The sequence below is a fragment of the Erinaceus europaeus genome, chromosome 5, assembly GCF_950295315.1.
Source record: "Erinaceus europaeus chromosome 5, mEriEur2.1, whole genome shotgun sequence".
Taxonomy (NCBI): Eukaryota; Metazoa; Chordata; class Mammalia; order Eulipotyphla; family Erinaceidae; genus Erinaceus; species Erinaceus europaeus.
The window spans coordinates 19,004,182-19,011,203 of NC_080166.1; the positions used below are offsets into that span (position 1 = coordinate 19,004,182).

The 7,022-nt window shown below is 46.4% G+C and overlaps 1 long non-coding RNA gene across 1 annotated transcript in view; it reads right to left on the reverse strand.

Annotated features, from left to right (window-relative positions):
* LOC132538593 (uncharacterized) overlaps positions 1-4,881 on the reverse strand; it is a 71,323-nt gene extending 66,442 nt beyond the window's left edge. Inside the window, exon 1 of the long non-coding RNA XR_009549933.1 lies at positions 4,745-4,881. This is a non-coding gene — a long non-coding RNA (uncharacterized LOC132538593). The remainder of the gene's footprint in view (positions 1-4,744) is intronic.
* Positions 4,882-7,022: the final 2,141 nt, after the last annotated feature.

Sequence of the window (7,022 nt, forward strand, 5' to 3'; positions counted from 1 at the left end):
GTGAGAGCAGCACCAAAGTTTCCTGCAACATGGTGGAGATTGGGCTCGAACCTGGGTCCCACACAGAGCAGAGCAGTGCACTCCCCAGGTAAGCGACTCCTCGCCTGCTGGGGCGTCTATGTTTGTATCAGAATGAGAATGAATGGGGAGAGGCAGGCAGTGGTGCCCGCCAGTGGTGAAGCATACACATTACCAGAATGAGAATGCAGCCTGGAGCAGAGAAACCATGTCTGCACTTAAAATAAAGCATGCCCAACGCAGCTATGAAGAACAATGAGCCCGCCTTCTCTGACCCGTCTTGGGTGGAGTTAGGAGGAATTATGTTAAGTGAGCTAAGCCAGAAAGATAAAGACGAGTATGGGATGATCCCACTCGTCAACAGAAGTTGAGAAAGAAGAACAGAAAGGGAAAGTCAAAGCAGGATTTGACTGAACCTGGAGCTGGGCACCAAAGTAAAAACTCTGGGGTGAAGGTGAGGGTGGATGTTCAGCTTCCCAGGGCAGCAGGGGGGTGGGAGTGGGATGGGACAGTCTTTTGGTGGTGGGAATGGTGTTTATGTACATTCCTATCAATTTATAGTCATATAAATCACTAAGTAATATGAGAGGGGGAAAATTGATTGTATCATAAATTAGGGCAAAATATAGATACCTAAAAGCAAAAGTACACAATAGTCTGCAGTGAGTCAGTATAAAGTTCCTAATGAAATAGTGTCTACTTAGACTCAGATACCCTCCTCACCTACTTCCTATTACAGTTCTCTCACTCACTCCAAAGCTAACCTTAGCAAAGCAAGGACTGCAAAAGCTGAATAAGGGCAAGAGACTGGCATACTTTAACGATGACTCTTTAGTCACTATCAGGCCCCCCCCCCATCAGCTGGGGCCCTATTTGGGGAGTCCTGAGATTCCCAAACAGACATGATGGGCCTAGACCTCAAATAAATCCCTCCCTCCATTGTTATGGGTCACCTCTATCAGGAACAACCAAATAGACCCCTTTGTGGGACCACCCATAGGACCTTGCCCTCAACTTGGATCAACAACAGTAGAGAATGTTCCATCCTCCAAAGGGACGCTGGACTACATACTCTATGCTACACCTGAGGAAGATGGGTCGATATTGGGACAACTTGGAATGTTCCTACTCATGACCACAGAATGTGAGCTCAGATCTACAGGGATGCAGAGGTCACAGAGGCTCCTAAGCTGAATATAGGCCCCAGACCAAATCAAATCAGTGGGGTTTACAGTCAACAATATTTATACCCCTTTCCCATATTAGGGAGCTACTCTCTTCCCTGATCCAACTTTCTGTTCCTTTTCCAGCTATGACATCATCTCCCCAGATAATAACTTGAATAATCTACCTGCATATTAGATTTCAGGCTCAGGCCAAAAAAAAAAAAAAAAAAAACCTAGTATAGCCACAGGCCCTTTGAAATATAACTAAAATATGCCTACTAGCTATCTACAAAATGGAGGACCCCCCCCCCAACTCTTCATCTGCACTATTCTAGCCTTTAGGTTCATGACTGTTCAACAATTTGTTTGGCTTTGTATGTTAACTCTCTTTTCAGCCACTAGGTTCCAGATGCTAGCATGATGCCGACCAGACTTCCCTAGACAGACAACCCCACCAATGTGTCCTGGAGCTATGCTTCCCCAGGGCCCCACCCTACTAGGTAAAGAGAGAGGCAGGCTGGGAGTATGGATCGACCTGTCAATGCCCATGTTCAGCGGGGAAGCAAATACAGAAGCCAGACCTTCCACCTTCTGCATCCCACAATGACCTTGGGTCCATGCTCCCAGAGGGTTAAAGAATAGGAAAGCTATCAGGGGAGGGGATGGGATACAGAGATCTGGTGGTGGGAATTGTGTGGAGTTGTACCCCTCTTATCCTATGGTTTAGTCAATGCTTCCTTTTTATAATTAATTAATTAGAGGGGAAAAATGCATGCCCAGACACACAGAACAGACAGACAGACAGACAACACAAGCTCCTTCTGGAAGGAGGTCTCTGAGTGGCTGTCTTCTCTTGCCAGGCTCTGTCCAGCAGACCTTACAACAGACTCCTATCAAGAAATGGGACAAACAAGAGAAGCAAATAGTAGGACACTGATATCTAGTTAGACCCACTTTTACTTGAATCAGAATCTCAGAATCCATAGTTTGCAGTGACTAAGCCTTTGGTCCCCACCTGCAGGGAGAAAGCTTCACAAGCAGTGAAGCAGGTGTCTTATCTTTCTCTCTCCCTATGTCCCCCTCCCCTCTCAATTCTCTCTGTTCTATTTATTAAAATAGACAAAATAAAAATGAAAAAAAATGGCCATCAGAAGCAGTGGATTTGTAGTACAGGCACCAAGCCCCAGCGATAACTCTCGTGGCAATAAAATAAATAAATAAAATAAATGAATAAATGAGTGTAGCAATTACTCCAGAGATGCCCATGGAGAACTTTCTAGACAAATAGCCCAATCTCTAAACTAGCCTGGAGAGGAAGGACTCACTGTTTTGAGAAGGAGAAGAAGGAGCTGAGGAAGGGTTTGATCCAAGCAAAACTCCCTCCCTCCCTTGCTCTTTCTCTCCCTTCCAGCCTTGAGAAGAGAATCCCATATTCCAAGCCACAGCCGGGACTCCCAGCTTTCAATGGCAGAGAGCCCTAACCCTGGAGGGGGCTGAGGTTGGGGGTGGGAGAGAGCACAGCTGAAATAATATTTGCCTCTTCAGCCCACCAGCCTGGAACAACAGGGGTACAAAGCCCAGCCAGTACTTGGTGCACATGGCAGAGGGGGCAGAGAGAGGAAGGGGAAAGCTGAGGAAGGGGGAAGCCCAGGAGGGTGAAGCTGAGGCCCTTCCTGGTCAATCTAGAGCCTTTGAACTTGAACTTTTGGAGCCTGGAATCGACCCAGACCTCGGGAGCTGAGCAGGACAGTCAGGCCATGCCCTTGGAGAATGTGGGGGTGGGGGCTGGAAAGGGGGTCTGGGCATAGGTTGGTGAGAGAGAGAGAGAGAGAGAGGAGGAGGACAAGGCATGAAGATCCCAGAAGGGAGAGGAGGAGGGGCCAGGGAGCACTCCTGAGGATTTCAGAGAAGGTGGGAGACATTAGGGGTGGGGAGAGGAGCCTGGGGTCACGCCCACCCCCCCCCCACCCCAATGCTCTTTCCAGCCACCCAGGCCCTTGCATCTACAGTGGTTTTTTCACTGCATCTTTGGCCCAGTTTAATTCTTCTTTTTCATGTTTAACTTATTTTAGTGAGATATTTAACTTATGTTAAACATCTCAATAAAATAAGTGAATGTTTAAAATAAGTAAATGTTTAACTTATTTTATTGAGAGACATACAGAGAGAAAGACCAGAGCCCTGCTCAGCTCTGCCTTATGGTGGTGCTGGGAATTGAACCTGGTACCTCAGAGCCTCAGGCAGGAGAGTCTTTTGCAGAACCATCATGCTGTCTCTCCAACCCAGGCTCAGTTCCAAGGAGCCACAGGATTTCATGCCCAAGGCCCTGGCGGTCCCAAGTTTAGTCCCTGGCACCACCATATGCTGTGCCACAGCTAGACAGTGCTCTGACCCCTTTCTTTCCTTCTCACTCTCAGAATAAACACATAAGAATAGACACATTGGGAGTCGGGCTGTAGTGCAGCGGGCTAAGCGCAGGTGGCACAAAGCACAAGGACCGGCATAAGGATCCCGGTTCGAACCCCGGCTCCCCACCTGCAGGGGAGTCACTTCACAGGCGGTGAAGCAGGTCTGCAGGTGTCTATCTTTCTCTCCTTCTCTCTGTCTTCCCCTCCTCTCTCCATTTCTCTCTGTCCTATCCAACAACAACAATAATAATAACTACAACAATAAAACAACAAGGGCAACAAAAGGGAATAAATAAATAAATAAAATAAAATATAAAAAAAGATTAAAAAAAAAGAATAGACACATTTAATTTTTTTTTTTTTTTTACTTATTTTCAGAGAGAGAGAAAGCAAACAGAGGCCTGCTTATGGTGATGCCAGGCAGATTGAACCTGGGAGCTAAGAGCCTCAGGCTGGAGAGTCATTTACAGAATGTCTCCCCAGCCCTGAATGAACACATTTTAAAAAGATTTATTTGTCTATTCTCCTTTTTGTTACCCTTATTGCAAATAAACACACCTTTAAGGAAGAAGATAGAGTGGCCCAGGAGGCAGTGCAAGCATAAAGTCCCACAGTTGCAATCCTGGCACTGAGTTCTCTCTCTCAGCCGTGCGCTCTCTCTCCCTTCCTCTTTCTCTCATTAATAAATAAAAAATAAGGAAATGGGTGGTGACATTCCTTGTTAAGTGCACACATTACCATAACCAAGGACCCAGGTGTGAGCCCCCCACTCCTCATTGGCAGGGGCAAAGTTTCACAAGCAGTGAAGTAGGTTTGCAGGGGTCTCTCTTTCTCTCTCTCTCTCTCTATCTCACCCTCTCATCTCAATTTCTCTCTATCCTATCAAATGTAATATAATATAATATAATATAATATAATATAATATAAGTAATATAAAGAGGGAATTCAAGAAAAAATGGCCATTGGGTGTGATGGATTTGTAGTACCATCCCTGAGCCCCAGCGATAACCCTGGTAGCAGTAAAAGATAAAATAAAATTGAAACTAAAATAATAATAATAAATTGAAACTCTTTTAAAAGAAAGAAGTATTAGATGACAACTTAAGATTTTTTTTAAAAAAGACCTATTTATGGGGCCATGTGGTGGTGCACCTGGTTGAGCGCACATATTACAATGCACAACGGCCTGGGTTCAAACCCCTGGTCCCCACTTGCAGGGGAAAAGCTTCAGAAGTGGTGAAGCACGGATGCAGGTGTCTCTCTGTCTCTCTCCCTCTCTCTCACCCCCTTCCTTTCAATTTCTGGCTGTATGTATCCAATAAATAATGAAAAAAAATTTTAAAAGACCTATTATGTGGGGAAAGAGAGAGAGAGGGAGAGGAAGAGGGAGACACACACACACACACACACACACACTAAAACTCCACTCAGCTCTAGCATATACAATGCCGGGGATCCAACCTGAGCTCTCACAATGCAAGTCCTGAGCCCCACTGCGCGTCACCCCCTGTGCTGTAGAATTTTGAGATGCTGGCATGGCAGGTCCTTCAGATGGGAGACAAAACCTCTCCTATTGTTCTCCTCAGGTGAGAGTGTCCATCCTGTAAGGGGCCCTCTTCTGTGGCACTCACACACACACACACCCCCCACACACACACACTCACCAGTCACCTCCTGACTGTCAAGCTTAAGGCACATGAAGGAAGATACAGAAGATACCGGCCTTTTCCTTCCTTCTTCCGGCTTCCTCTGGTGTTCCATTCCTCCTCCCTCCTTGTGCTTCTGTAAGCATCCAGAGGTTACTCCCGAACTGGAAGCTATCCAGTTGACCAAGGGCAGTTGAGTGGTTTAAAAAGTTAGGGGGCAGGGGCCGGGGCGGGGCAGTAACGTAAAGGGTTAAGCACACATGGCACGAAGTATAGCAAGAACACATAGGCCCATTTAAGATTAAACCAATATTGGATTTATTTAGAAGGTCACAATAATCATGAAGAAATGATTCTAGTTAGGAGAACAGGCAAAGTCTTTAATCTGCAATCAAACCACCCAAGACCACCATGTGTGAGGATAAGTCTGAAATCCAAACCAACAGGGGTGTGCTGTGGTGAAGGTGACCCCGCCAAGAGAGGTCCATGCTCTGAGCCCCTCCTTTTATGCATTCCCCTCTGTGTCTCCTCCTCAGGCTGATGGCATCACTCCTATGCTAATAGTCCCAAACTCCTGTTGGGGTCACAACAGTGAAATGCAAGGACCAGCTCAAGGATCCTGGTTCAAGCCCCCCCCACCCCCGCCTCACTGCCCCCCCCATTCCTCACCTGCAGGGGAGTCGCTTCACAAGTGGTGAAGCAGGTCTGCAGGGGTCTCTCTTTCTCTTCCCCTCTCTGTCTTCCCCACCTCTCTCTCTCTCTGTCCTATCCAACAACAATGAAAGCAATAACAATAGTAATAACAACAACAACAAATAATAATAAGGGCAACAAAAGGGAAAAAATAGCCTCCAGGAGCAGTGGATTTGTGGTGCAGGCACCAAGCCCCAGCAATAACCCTGGAGGAAAAAAAAGAAAAGAAAGAAGAAAAAAGATAGGATAGGCCACGATGCACCAAGCAGAATACACACCTTACAGTGTACAAGGACCTGGATTCAAGCCCTCAATCCCTATCCTTCATTTTACAGTTGAGAAAACTGAACCCAAAGGCAAGGGGCCTGTCTTTGGTTTAAGGGAGAGAGAAGGAAAAAGGCCTTTGGGGGTGGGGGTGGGGGTGGGGGTGGAGGTGGGGGTGCTCAGGCCTGAAGTCCCTGAAGTCCCCAGCTTGGCATAGGCCAAAGTCATGCTCTGTACTCTTTCCCCTCACTCTCTTTAAAAAAAAAAACATTTTATTTATTTACTTACTTATTATTTATGAGAGAGATATAGCAGAGCCCTGCTCAGCTTTGGCTGATGGTGGTGTTAGGGATTGAATCTGAGGCCTCAGAGCCTCAGGCATGAAAGCCACTTGGCATAACTATTTTGCTGTCTCCCAGGCCCTCTCTTCTCTCTTTCTCTCTCATTAAAAAATAAACACACTTTAAAAAAAATATTTTTAATTTATTTATTCCCTTTTGTTGCTCTTGTTGTTTTATTGTTGTAATTATTGTTGTTGATGATAATGTCGTCATTGATGGATAGGACAGAGAGAAATGGAGAGAGGAAGGGAAGACAGAGAGGGGGAGAGAAAGACAGACACCTGCAGACCTGCTTCACTGCCTATGAAGTGAAGGGCTCGAACCAGAATCCTTATGCCATTCCTTGCGCTTTGCACCACGTGTGCTTAACCCGCTGCGCTACTGCCCGACTCCATAAACACACCTTTAAAAAAGGGGAAAATGCAGATGATGGTGGATCTGGCTGAGTGCACGTGTTACCGTGGGTTCAAGCCCCGGTCCCCACCT